We start from the raw sequence: 12,237 nt of genomic DNA, 5'->3' as shown, positions 1-12,237 counted from the left end.
GTTTTAATGAGTTACTATAATATTCATAATTGTAATATTTTAATAGTAACTATTAATATTAACATGGCCTATATATTTATAAAGGGGTTCACTAAAAATTTATTATTTTGCAAAAATTGATTATTTTTTGAATTGACCCAAGTTGGGACATAAGAAATTTATTAATTTATTGAGTATATATTATTTTAAAAAGGATTTACTATAGTTGTAGAATCAAATAAACCAACTTGTTAATGGAAACATTAAATATAATAGATATTATATTTATATTTTTTTTATCAAATAAAATAACATTAATTATGCGTATAATGTGCGTTCTTTCAGCTAGTTTAATTTTTAAAAAATGCATTCAAGTGCACTCTTTGTATGCTTTCAATGTACCTGTTATTGAATCAATTAAACAACTACTCCATTCGTTCACGATATTATTTTCATATTGTGGACAATACACATTTTAAGAAAATGGTGAAAATGATATGTGGAGGGAAATAAAATGTTATGTGAGCCCTACTGCTATAAATGAAAGTGACAATGATATTGACGGACTAAAATAACAAAAGTGGAAATGATATCGTGGATTGAGGGAATATTTATTATAGCAAGTGAGTGCGCCTAATCCTCAGCCTATTAAGATTTCACTTATGTCCAAAAATTAAAATGTACGAACTGCCCAAACAAATTTAGCTCGAGACGTGCAGATATGTAGCTTCAGACTGCATACTTGAACAAGTTCAATCACGTTCACAATTCCTGAATCCACCATTGATGATGATCGGTCGAAAATAAAATTTATTTTTATAATAATAGTGAGATGACACACACAAATTGGATCTCATCCGATAAATTTGGAATTGCTTATATATAGAGCACTAGTCTTGCGTGCAGTGAATCGACTCCACTACTAGTAATTAAAAAACATGAAGATGAACAAGTTGAGCAGCAAGTTGATAAAACCACACACACCAACCCCTCAAAACCTCAAGAATTACAAGTTATCGTTTATGGATGAGGTTAGTCCCCTGATAAATATTGCTGTTATTTTGTTTTGCGAATCGAAACCCGAAGACGGCAGCCTCCGGTTGGAAGAATCATTGGCCAGAATCTTGGTTGAATTCTATCCTCTTGCGGGAAGATTCATCAAGAATTATAGTTCGATTGATTGCAGCGACGAGGGAGCTGAGCTCGTCGAAGCAGAGGCGCTAGACGTCGAGCTGATCGACCTGGTCACAAAATCGAGGTCGATCAGCTCGACGACCTCCTCCCGGACCGTCATTTCCGACTCGACGAAGCTCCCGACAGTCCAGTAGTCCTCTTGTTAGAAAATTGGAGGTGATTATATAGAGGTTTGAGTGTGGTGAGTGATTGTAGTGAAGTGGTGTAGAGAATATTGTGAGTGTAGTGTGTGTAGAAGATAGAGATAATGATTTTAGAGTGGAGCTCTTGTCTCCAAAGAACTTAGATAATAGATAGAGTGATGTTTTTTAGATGTTTTAGATTATGTGAGATTGGTTACAAATGGCTCACAAGAGCTCTATTTATAGGTGTGGGAAGATCTCACTAGATCCCACTACACTAACTTGTATCTAGAATTCTCTACTAGCATCCACTTAAGGAATTCTCTAGATACTATATAGAAAATATCTAATCTCTAGAATACCATACATGTCCTAGGTATTATTTAGAATACTCTAGATTGATCTAGCTAGTGGTGAATTCTCTAGAATATACATAGCTTATTCTCACCTAGAATATTCTAGATAAATGCATCACACTTCAATACTCCTCCTTGATGCATTTATCGGTTACTCCAAGCATTCTTGGTAGAAACTGGAATCTGTCCCTTGGTAGTGCTTTTGTGAAGATGTCCGCCAACTGCTCTTCTGTTGGACAATACTTCATCTCGATAAGTTTCTTTGCTTCAACATCTCTCAAGAAGTGATACTTGATGTCGATGTGCTTGGTGCGATTGTGCTGAACTGGATTCTTAGCCATTGCTATAGATGACTGTTATCGCAGTAGATCTCTGTCGATGAGTCTTGCGGTTCGCCCATATCTGCTAGTATTCTTCTAAGCCATATAGCTTGGCATGCTGCTTCGGCTGCTGCAACATACTCAGCTTCTGCTGTTGATAGTGCAACTGAGTCTTGCTTCTTTGATCCCCAAGAAAAAATTCCTGAGCCAAGCTTGAAAGCATAGCCTGAGGTGCTTTCATGTCATCTTGAGATCCAGCCCAATCACTATCGCTATATCCACTGATCTGTGAGTCAGACTTTGGTTTGTACCAGATACCATAGTTGAGCGTACCTTGCAGGTATCTGAGAAGTCTCTTTGCTGCTCCATAGTGGGTCTCCTTCGGACTTTCCATGAATCTTGATAGAAGGCTTGTTGCATACTTGATGTCTGGCCTTGTTGCCATCAAATATAGTAGACTCCCAATCAAACTTCGATACTTTGTAGAATCCGTCGGTTTTGACCCATCTTCTTTCTTCAACTTCTCATTTGGAATGAGAGGTGTAACCACTGGCTTGCAGTCTTGCATCTCGAACTTCTTGAGCATATCTTCAATATACTTCTTTTGTGATAGGAAGATGCCTTCTTCCTCTTGACTTATCTCCATTCCGAGAAAATAGTGCATTAATCCTAAGTCCGTCATCTCAAAGGTGCTCATCATGTCTCTCTTGAAATCCTCGATCAATTTTGTGTTATTTCCTGTGACAATTAAGTCGTCAACATAAAGAGAGACAATCAGGATGTTCGTACCTAGAGTTTTGATGTATAGAGTGGCCTCGTTCTTGCTCCTCGTGAATCCTTGACCGGTGAAATATCCGTCTATTTTGCTGTACCAGGCTCGTGGCGCTTGTTTGAGCCCATAGAGTGCTTTCTTGAGACGAAGAACTTTGCCTTCTTGCTTTGTGAATCCTTCTGGCTGCTCCACATATATCTTGTCTGTTAGATCTCCATTGAGAAATGCCGACTTAACATCAAGTTGATAGATTTTCCATCTCTTTTGAGCCGCCAGAGCTATGAGTGCTCGAATTGTGTCCATCCGTGCCACTGGAGCAAACGTTTCTGTGTAGTCGACTCCTGGTACTTGAGCATATCCTTTTGCGACAAGTCTTGCCTTATGCTTCTGGATCGAACCATCAGGATTCAGCTTTGTCTTGAACACCCATTTGACTCCAATGACTTCCTTGTCACTTGGAAGATCCACCAACTCCCAAGTATCATTCTTTTCTATCATTTTTATCTCCTCCTCCATTGCTTTAATCCAAACTTTCTCTTTGGATGCTTCTGCATAGTTATTTGGCTCCAAAGAACAAAAGTTGCATATTTCATATATATCAGTGGATTCATATAAATCTGCTAGAGTTCTTACCCGAAAAGGTGGAAAGTCTGGTGAGGAGTCTGAGTCGGATCCACTTGAGGTATTGGCTTCTGAAGAGGACCTTGGTGGGCTTTGTTGATCTTGTTCTCCATGTTCTGTGACTTCTTTTAGGAGTGTAGTTGTTGTCTGCCTTTCAACACTTTCTGTCTCCCAATTCCAAGAGGCTTGTTCGTCAAATTCCACGTCTCGACTTGTCACCAGCTTCTTGGTCTCAAGATTGTAGATTCTATACCCCTTGGATTTAGAGCTATAGCCGAGGAAGATTCCCTTCTCCGTCTTGTCCTCCAGTTTGTGTCTTCTTGCTGAGGGAATGTGGATGTAGCAGATACTTCCAAAGACCCTCAAATGTTTGGCTGAAGGCTTTTGTCCAGACCAAGCTTCGATCGGCGTCTTGTTTAGCACGGCCTTTGTTGGACATCGGTTGAGTAGGTAGACTGATGTATACACTGCCTCTGCCCAAAACTTGTTTGGCAATCCTTTCTCCGCCAGCATGGATCTCGCCATCTCCATGACTGTTCGATTCTTTCTTTCCGACACGCCGTTTTGTTGTGGAGTGTAGGCCACCGTTAGTTGATGCTCCACACCTTCATCTTCACAGAACTTGTCGAACTCTTTTGAGTTGTATTCGGTACCTCGATCGCTTCTCAGTTTCTTTAGTTTGCGACCACTTTGTTTCTCCACAAAGTTCTTAAATCTCTTGAAGATTCTAAAGACTTCTGATTTTTCTTGGAGGAAATATACCCAAGTCATTCTAGAGTAGTCATCAATAAAGAGGATGAAGTACCTGTTTTGGTTTACTGAAGGTGTGCGCATTGGACCGCAAACGTCGGTGTGGACAAGCTCTAGTATCTCCTTGGCTCGCCATGTTTTCTCCGTTGGAAATGGTTGTCTGTGTTGCTTTCCGATCATGCATCCTTCGCATACACCTTCTCTTTCATTTAGAAGAGGCATATCTCTCATCATATTTTTCTGATGAAGTAGCCTCAAGGCATTTAGGTTGAAATGCCCAAATCTCCGGTGCCATAGACTCGTATCGTCGAGTTGAGCCACCATTGCCTTTTGTGGATATTGACATTGAATGGGAAAGTTTCTATTTTTTTCCATTTTTACTACTGCAATATCTTGGTTATTTTTCTTGTCGTAAATTCGACAAGAATCTTTCTCAAAGTGGAGGGCATATCCACTTTCCATCATTTGGCCAACACTTAATAGACTTTGTGCAAGACGAGGTACTAGGAGAACATTTCTAATAAATCGCGTACCTTTGTTAGTTTCTATGGCAATGGTACCTTTCCCTTTCGTCTCCACCAGTTCTCCATTGCCCATCTTCACCTTCGTCTTGATTGAAGTATCTGACTCACGGAAGATGGTCTCGTTGGATGTCATGTGGTTGCTGCATCCGCTATCGATGTACCATTCTTCTTCTCGTGCTTCTGTTGCCGAGTGACATGCGTAGAACATGTACTCCTTCTCATTTTGATTTTCTGAATAGTTGGCTTGATGATTTCTTCTATCTCTGCAATCTTTTTCCACGTGCCCGAACCTTTTGCAGTTTTTGCACTGTGGCTTTCCTCGATGATAGCAGTCCTTCTCTAAGTGATTTGTCTTCTTGCAAATTCCACATGGTGGAAAGTTTGCCTTACTCTCCTTGTTGCTGGAGCTTCCTTCCTTGTGATTGGTTTTAAAATTTCCGCCGCTTCTTGACTTATTGCCTCTAACGTTGAGCTTGGACTGAAAGGCACTCTCTAGTGAACTTTCATGTCGCCCACTCAATCGTTGCTCGTGTGCTTCCAAGGAACCCATCAGCTCCGCGACAGGCATTTTTGACAAATCTTTTGATTCTTCAATCGCCGCCACTACTGGATCATACTTCTCGGTAAGGCTGATTAAGACCTTCTGTATGATCCTTTCATCGGAGACGTTATCTCCGTATGACCGCATTTGATTGATTATTTCCATTATTCTTGAGAAATAATCTTTTGCGGCTTCTGAATCTTTCATTTTAAGATTCTCTAGTTCTCGCCTTAAACTTTGTAGTTTAATGGTTCGAACTTTAATATTTCCTTGGAACTCCTCCTTAAGGATATCCCAAGCTTCTTTTGCAGTAGTGGCTCGAATAATTCTTGCCATGATAGAATCACTAACAGATTGTTGGAGAAGATAAAGAGCTTTAGCATTTTGTTGCTTTAATTTCTTACGTACCTCGGATGAGGATGTCTTGTCGATATCTTCTCCCGGCATGGTGATTCCTTCTTCAATGACATCCCAAAGATCATGGGATTCAAGGCAAGTCTTCATACGAACACTCCAATAGTCATAGTTTTCTCCATTGAATATTGGAGTCGTGATGGAGAGACTTGACGACGCCATAACGCCCGCTTATGATCGAACAAGCTCTGATGCCACTTGTTAGAAAATTGGAGGTGATTATATAGAGGTTTGAGTGTGGTGAGTGATTGTAGTGAAGTGGTGTAGAGAATATTGTGAGTGTAGTGTGTGTAGAAGATAGAGATAATGATTTTAGAGTGGAGCTCTTGTCTCCAAAGAACTTAGATAATAGATAGAGTGATGTTTTTGAGATGTTTTAGATTATGTGAGATTGGTTACAAATGGCTCACAAGAGCTCTATTTATAGGTGTGGGAAGATCTCTCTAGATCCCACTACACTAACTTGTATCTAGAATTCTCTACTAGCATCCACTTAAGGAATTCTCTAGATACTATATAGAAAATATCTAATCTCTAGAATACCATACATGTCCTAGGTATTATTTAGAATACTCTAGATTGATCTAGCTAGTGGTGAATTCTCTAGAATATACATAGCTTATTCTCACCTAGAATATTCTAGATAAATGCATCACACTTCAACACCTCTCAATCCAGCTCACACGTTTCTCGTGTGGTGGGGCCGCGATCGCCATCAGCGTCTGCCACAGGGTATTCGACGCGTCGTCGCTTGGGACGTTCGTGGCCGCCTGGTCGGACGCCACCAATCCGGGTCATGATAAGAGGGTCAACCCGTCTTTTCATCTCCCCTCGCTGCTTCCATCCGTGACCCGCGACGACAGTCTGGCCCCAGATTCCAGGGCACAGGGTGTCGGCGCGGGTCACGAGGTTGTTTTGAATAGGGTTTTGTTCAACAAGGAGGCCATAACGAGGCTGAAATCAAGAATAAGCCAAACCAACGGAAAACCCTTATCTAGAGTGCGTGTTGTGTGTGCCGCTGTGGCCAAAGCCCTGATCCGCCTGCACGCCGCCGTCCACGGCGGAAGCGGAAGCTCTCCCGTGTTGCAACCGGTGAACATGCGGCAGAGAACGATCCCACCTCAGTCGAGACACGCTTGTGGGAATTTCTTCGTGCCAGCAATGATACCATGCATGGAATTAGCTGTTGGCGTTGAGGAACTTGTTCGTCTCTTGGGAGATTCTGTTCGAAACGCCATAACTCGGAATGCTGAGATACTGTGTGCTGATAGGGATGGACGCGATATCTTCACAAATAGTATGGAAAGCTTCCTAAAACAAGTGTTCTCAGATGATGCTATAACAATCACTGATTGGAGTAGGTTTGGATTCCACGAAGCTGATTTCGGATGGGGGAAGCCTGTTTGGACGAGCATTGGAATTGCGCCGCCGATTAGCAACGTGGTTGTGCTCATGAGCGACAAAGAGGGTGATGGGATTGAGGCATGGTTTTATTTGAACCAAAATGAGATGCCTTACTTTGAGCAAGAAGAGGTGATCAAAGCCTTCGTATCTTTATGAATCTACTTCACAAATAATTAAAGTTTATTCTCAAACCGCACTTGTTAATTTGTGTTATTTGCTATATATGATTATTGTTGATTTGACAAAATTGAACTTGTTGTAACACCCCGAATATTTAGATTTTTATATAAGTTTAATTTTTTTTATTGTATAGCTTATTATTTTTCTTGATAATTATATGAAACCTACAGATATGCACCATTTATTTTATTATTATTATTATTATTATTATTATTATTATTATTATTATTATTATTATTATTATTATTATTAATTCGATTCCTAATACAATTAGAATTCTTTTATCATCTTTATTCCTAATTTTATTGAGAGATATACATAGAATATAATATTTATAATTATCAAAAATCTTTAAAGACTAGTATAAATAAAGACTACTTTTCCCTAAATCAGACGCGCACACAAATTCTAATTTTATTGGTAATAGACGGGTGTTTTCTTCCAAAATCATTTTGAAGTTCTTCTCCTCGTCGGTATGTTTATTTTAAACTTCAAGGTTTCATGTTTTTTTTTTTTTTTTTTAAGTGATTAGTTTGTAGTGTATTATAAAGATTTCATAAAGTTGGCAGAACATATTCATTGTTTTGAATGATGACAAATATTCTTAAAGGAAAAGTATGGTTTCTACAACTTATTTAATTTAATTATGTTAGTGGTCGTGTTTGTTGTAGGGGGCTTTTCTAATTTTTTTGAAACTTGATAAACTTCTTTGATTTTTAAAAGTTGGGTTATTTTCTTGTTTTCATTCGAACAATTAGTGATTCCAAAATATTTATTTTCCTATGTTCAAGTACTTTTATATATATATACATATATATATATATATACACACACACGATTAAATAGGATCATTTGACATAGAATTTTACTTTAAGTTATTGTATAATCCTTATTAAAGCAGTGGTATCTATTTAATTAGGTGCGGTGCAACTCGAAACATCGTTCCGGATTTTGATTGAATTTATAAGTTTCGATATTAAGGTGAGTGATTATATGCCTGTGGTTATATTCATGTATGTTTTTACGTGCTCTTATTTCATATTTGATTATATTTGCTCAGCCATGTAGAAATACATGTTCAGAATTTCAGCCATGTATACATGTTCAGAATATCAGCCATGTTGAAATACATGTTCAGCCATGTAGAAATACATGTTCAGAATATCAGCCATGTTGAAATACATGTTCAGAATATTAGCCATATTGAAATACATGTTCAGGGGCTCTCAGTTCGCCCATCAGATTATCAGTATATGTGTATGACAATGTGAATTAATTGCATGTTTAAGCGTATGTGAATATGTACATGTTTCTTCACTGAGTATATTTTCAATATGCTCACCCGTTATCTTTTCAGTTTTGCAGTTCCAGAGTCGAAGTGGCCATGGAAGTGGAGAATGACTAGAGATTTAGTATTTCTATGAAAATTTAAGTTGAACTTGTTAAGTTTTAGTTGATCGTTCTTATTTTATGTTACTACTTTAGTTTTGGCAAATTGATTTTTAAATTAGTTTAAATTTTGACAGTCAAGAGATTTTTTTTATCTAATATTAGTTCTTATAGTTTTTAAATTGAAAAGTTTTGAAAATTGGGGCGTTACATATCCAAACATTTGTAATTAATTGTTGCAAGACTCATAATTCTGTTGTCAATGTTCTTGTTTTTTTAGTTTCGCTCTTTTCGTGGTTTAAAAAATATAATATAATTAAGAACTCGAAAGAGGAAAAGTATTTGTTTGTGTAAGAAATTTAAGTGCCTGAATTATGATTAATTATGATCTCTTTCAAGTTTTGTTAGAATCATGATTAATGGTTGCAGAAATTAAACTAGGTGCTCGATGAAATGCCTCATTGAGATATGGAATCATACACCATAAGTCATGTGTTTATACCCCTCAACAAAATGGAATATGTAGTTAATAGGAAGCAAAGAACTCTCCATCAAATGGCCAGATCTCTTATGTTCCTTATTCTCTTAATTATATGAAAATGAAGTTATTTTTTTTTTCATTAATTTTACTAGCGTCAAACCCATCAAAATTCGACGTAAATCATTTTATGTCATCATTTATAATTATTTTATGTTATTTTTATTACTATAACATATGAAATAGTTTATATATAAATTATTTCTTTAATTAATTTGATATGATCAAATTAAATTAGTAATACAATATTTGAAATAATATTAATATCTAAATCACTTTCGCCAATTAAATGTAGGTTGTGATAATAGAAATACATTTTTATATAAATATTCATTTGATGAAGTTTATAAAAAATTGATGTGGGATTGAAGATTTTAGAAGAAAAAAAAATGTAAATTTAAAGTATGATATGATGTACGATTGATGTGTCGCATCTGCTGTTAATCGTATATCGATAATATTTACTCTCTCCGTTCCTCAAACATTTTCCTTTTTTTTTGGTTCGTCCCCAAAACATCTTCCTAACTTATTTTTGGAAACAATTTCACTAATTATTATTTTTACAATTTCACTTTTTGTGGGACTCGTTCTCCACTTTTACTAACTATCACTCTTATAATTTCACTTTTTGTGGGACCCATTATCAACTTATCAAATACATAACTAACTTTTATTAAAATCCGTGTCATCCTCTCTTAGGAAGATGTTTGGGGGGGGGGGGGACGGAGGAAATATTAAGTTTGTTCAAATTCTTTAAATTTGATTGATAAGAAATAATTTAACTAAACATATGTCATCTGAGTATCATCTCATATGGACCTAATAAGACTAAATAATCACATGAAGCTCTAAAGACCACATATGACATTTGAACGTCAAAATTTTGAAAATCATATTCTTTGGAGTTTGAAATACCACATCTGAATTTTGAGCATCATCTTGTATGGAGCTTGAAGATTATAACTTACTTGTGAGTATCATTTTATCTAGAATTTGTGAAACTATAATTAAGTTATGAGAATAATCTCGTCTCAAACTTTAAACAACATCGTCAAATTTGAAATCATATTCAATCACATATATATATATATATATATATATATATATAGTTAATTATTTAAGTAAATACATCTATATATAAACGTATTATATATATATATATATAGTTAATTAATTTCTGAGTATGATGTAATAAACTTAAATTAATATTATATAATAAAATAAAATACAAATATAAATCTTTTTTAGATATGGAAATTGATTAAAAATTTAGATAAAAAATAAGAATGAATGAAAATTGAAGAAAATTAAAATAGAGTGATTATACGGCGCCACGCAGGATAGGATTTATTTTGCTATTTTATAAAATAAGAGCATTTCTTAAGATATAAAATAAGAATCATTTTCAGCCCTTAGATCATCAAGATCTACGGTTAATTCGTAATCCTGTTGGATGAATTTATGGTCCTGAGTTCGAATCCTAAAGGTAGCAAAAAATTATTTTTCACAATTCATACCTTTATACATCGAATTCGTACGTGTTCTACATAAAATTCATACATTAAAAATTGCTCTTATTTCTTATTTTAAGATGTGCTCTCACGGTAGCCCACCCCTATATATATATATATGTATATATATATATATGGGGTGTGGTTCTAGAGAGAACTACATTATTTGTGAGAACGTGAGAACCATCAAATCTAATGCATTCACTGTAAAAATTAATGCATTCGCTGTTAAAATTAATGCACTCAAAAAAATAAAAAAAATTGCTCCCTTCAGGATTCGAACCCAGGATCTGCATTCATCCAACAAGATGATACATCCACCGTAGATCTTGATAATCGAATGGCTGAAAATGGTTCTCCGTTCTTTTTTTATTTATGGTTCTTTCTTGAACCTCTCCCTATATATATATATATATATATATATATATATATATATATATATATATATATATATATATATATATACTAGTGTATTACCCGTCGAAATTCGACGGGTACATATTTTCTTGTATATTTTATGTTATTTTTATGATAATTATATAAAATAATTTTTTTATGTAAATTACTTATATAATTAATTAAATTAAATTAAATTAGTAATACATTTTAAATTATATTAATGTCAACAACTTTTAGCAATTAAATTATTAATTTTGTTGAGATCATAAAAATACCCATTAGTTTTCATATGAAATTTTATAAAAAGTTGACGCGTAAGAAAAAAAAAGAGTAGAAATACATATAAATTTGACATAGGTATCATATAATTCCGAACTTCTAAAAGCATAACTAATTATGAAAATAATCTCGCCTGATATTTAAAAGACCATAACTGATTTATCGAACATCGTATCATTTGGAGTTTTAAGACCAACCAAGTTGTGGGCATTAGCTCGTCGCAAACTTGACAGATCACCTCTAACTTCTGAGCATCATCTTGTCTGAAACTTGAAAGAGAATCATCTCGTCTAAAACTTGAAAGAGCGTCATCTCTTCTGGAGTTTTGAGCATCATCTCATCTAGAGTTTGAGAGAGCATCATCAAATATGAAATTATATTCAACTATGACTCCAATTGTCAACTATCTAACAAACATAACTCTAACAATTTAGATATTTTATTTATATATGTAATTTTATTAGTTCAAACTCTAGAGAGAAAGGAAAGAGAAGAGTTCTTAAAGCAGTAAAAGAGAGAGCGTGTGCTTTATTTCATCATCGTAGGTATTTATAGGCATTACAGTCGGGGTAAAGTAGTAAATTCGTCTGGTCATCTATTCAGCATGCTCGTCATTAAACTAATTAAGGCTATTATTAGATTATAACTTGTCAGGTCGTTGTCCCCTAATTACAGAGCTGGATTCTGTCCTCATCATCCCGCTCTGTCTAGTAGCTATGGATTTCCTTCCTTGGGGCAGACCTCTACTCTTTGGCTCCGCTCTGCTAAGTAGCTCCGCCTTCTGGCGAATTGTCTCTAGCGTGTGGCTCCGCGCTCTGGCTCCAATAGCTTAGCTCTGACTCTGGATCTGGCGATTTGGCTCTGGCTCTGACTCTAATGACTTAGCTCTGACTTTGGATCTGGCGACTTGGCTCTGGCTCTGACTTTAATGACTTAGCTCTGGA

The 12,237-nt window shown here is 35.8% G+C and overlaps 1 pseudogene; it reads left to right on the top strand.

Moving 5' to 3' along the window:
- The first annotated feature begins 891 nt into the window (after positions 1 to 891).
- LOC131024887 (pelargonidin 3-O-(6-caffeoylglucoside) 5-O-(6-O-malonylglucoside) 4'''-malonyltransferase-like) lies at positions 892 to 7,155 on the top strand (annotated as a pseudogene).
- Positions 7,156 to 12,237: the final 5,082 nt, after the last annotated feature.

Source organism: Salvia miltiorrhiza, chromosome 5, assembly GCF_028751815.1.
Source record: "Salvia miltiorrhiza cultivar Shanhuang (shh) chromosome 5, IMPLAD_Smil_shh, whole genome shotgun sequence".
NCBI lineage: Eukaryota > Viridiplantae > Streptophyta > Magnoliopsida > Lamiales > Lamiaceae > Salvia > Salvia miltiorrhiza.
The sequence above is the reverse complement of the archived record's forward strand: the minus strand, read 5'-3'. Positions and strand labels throughout refer to the sequence as shown.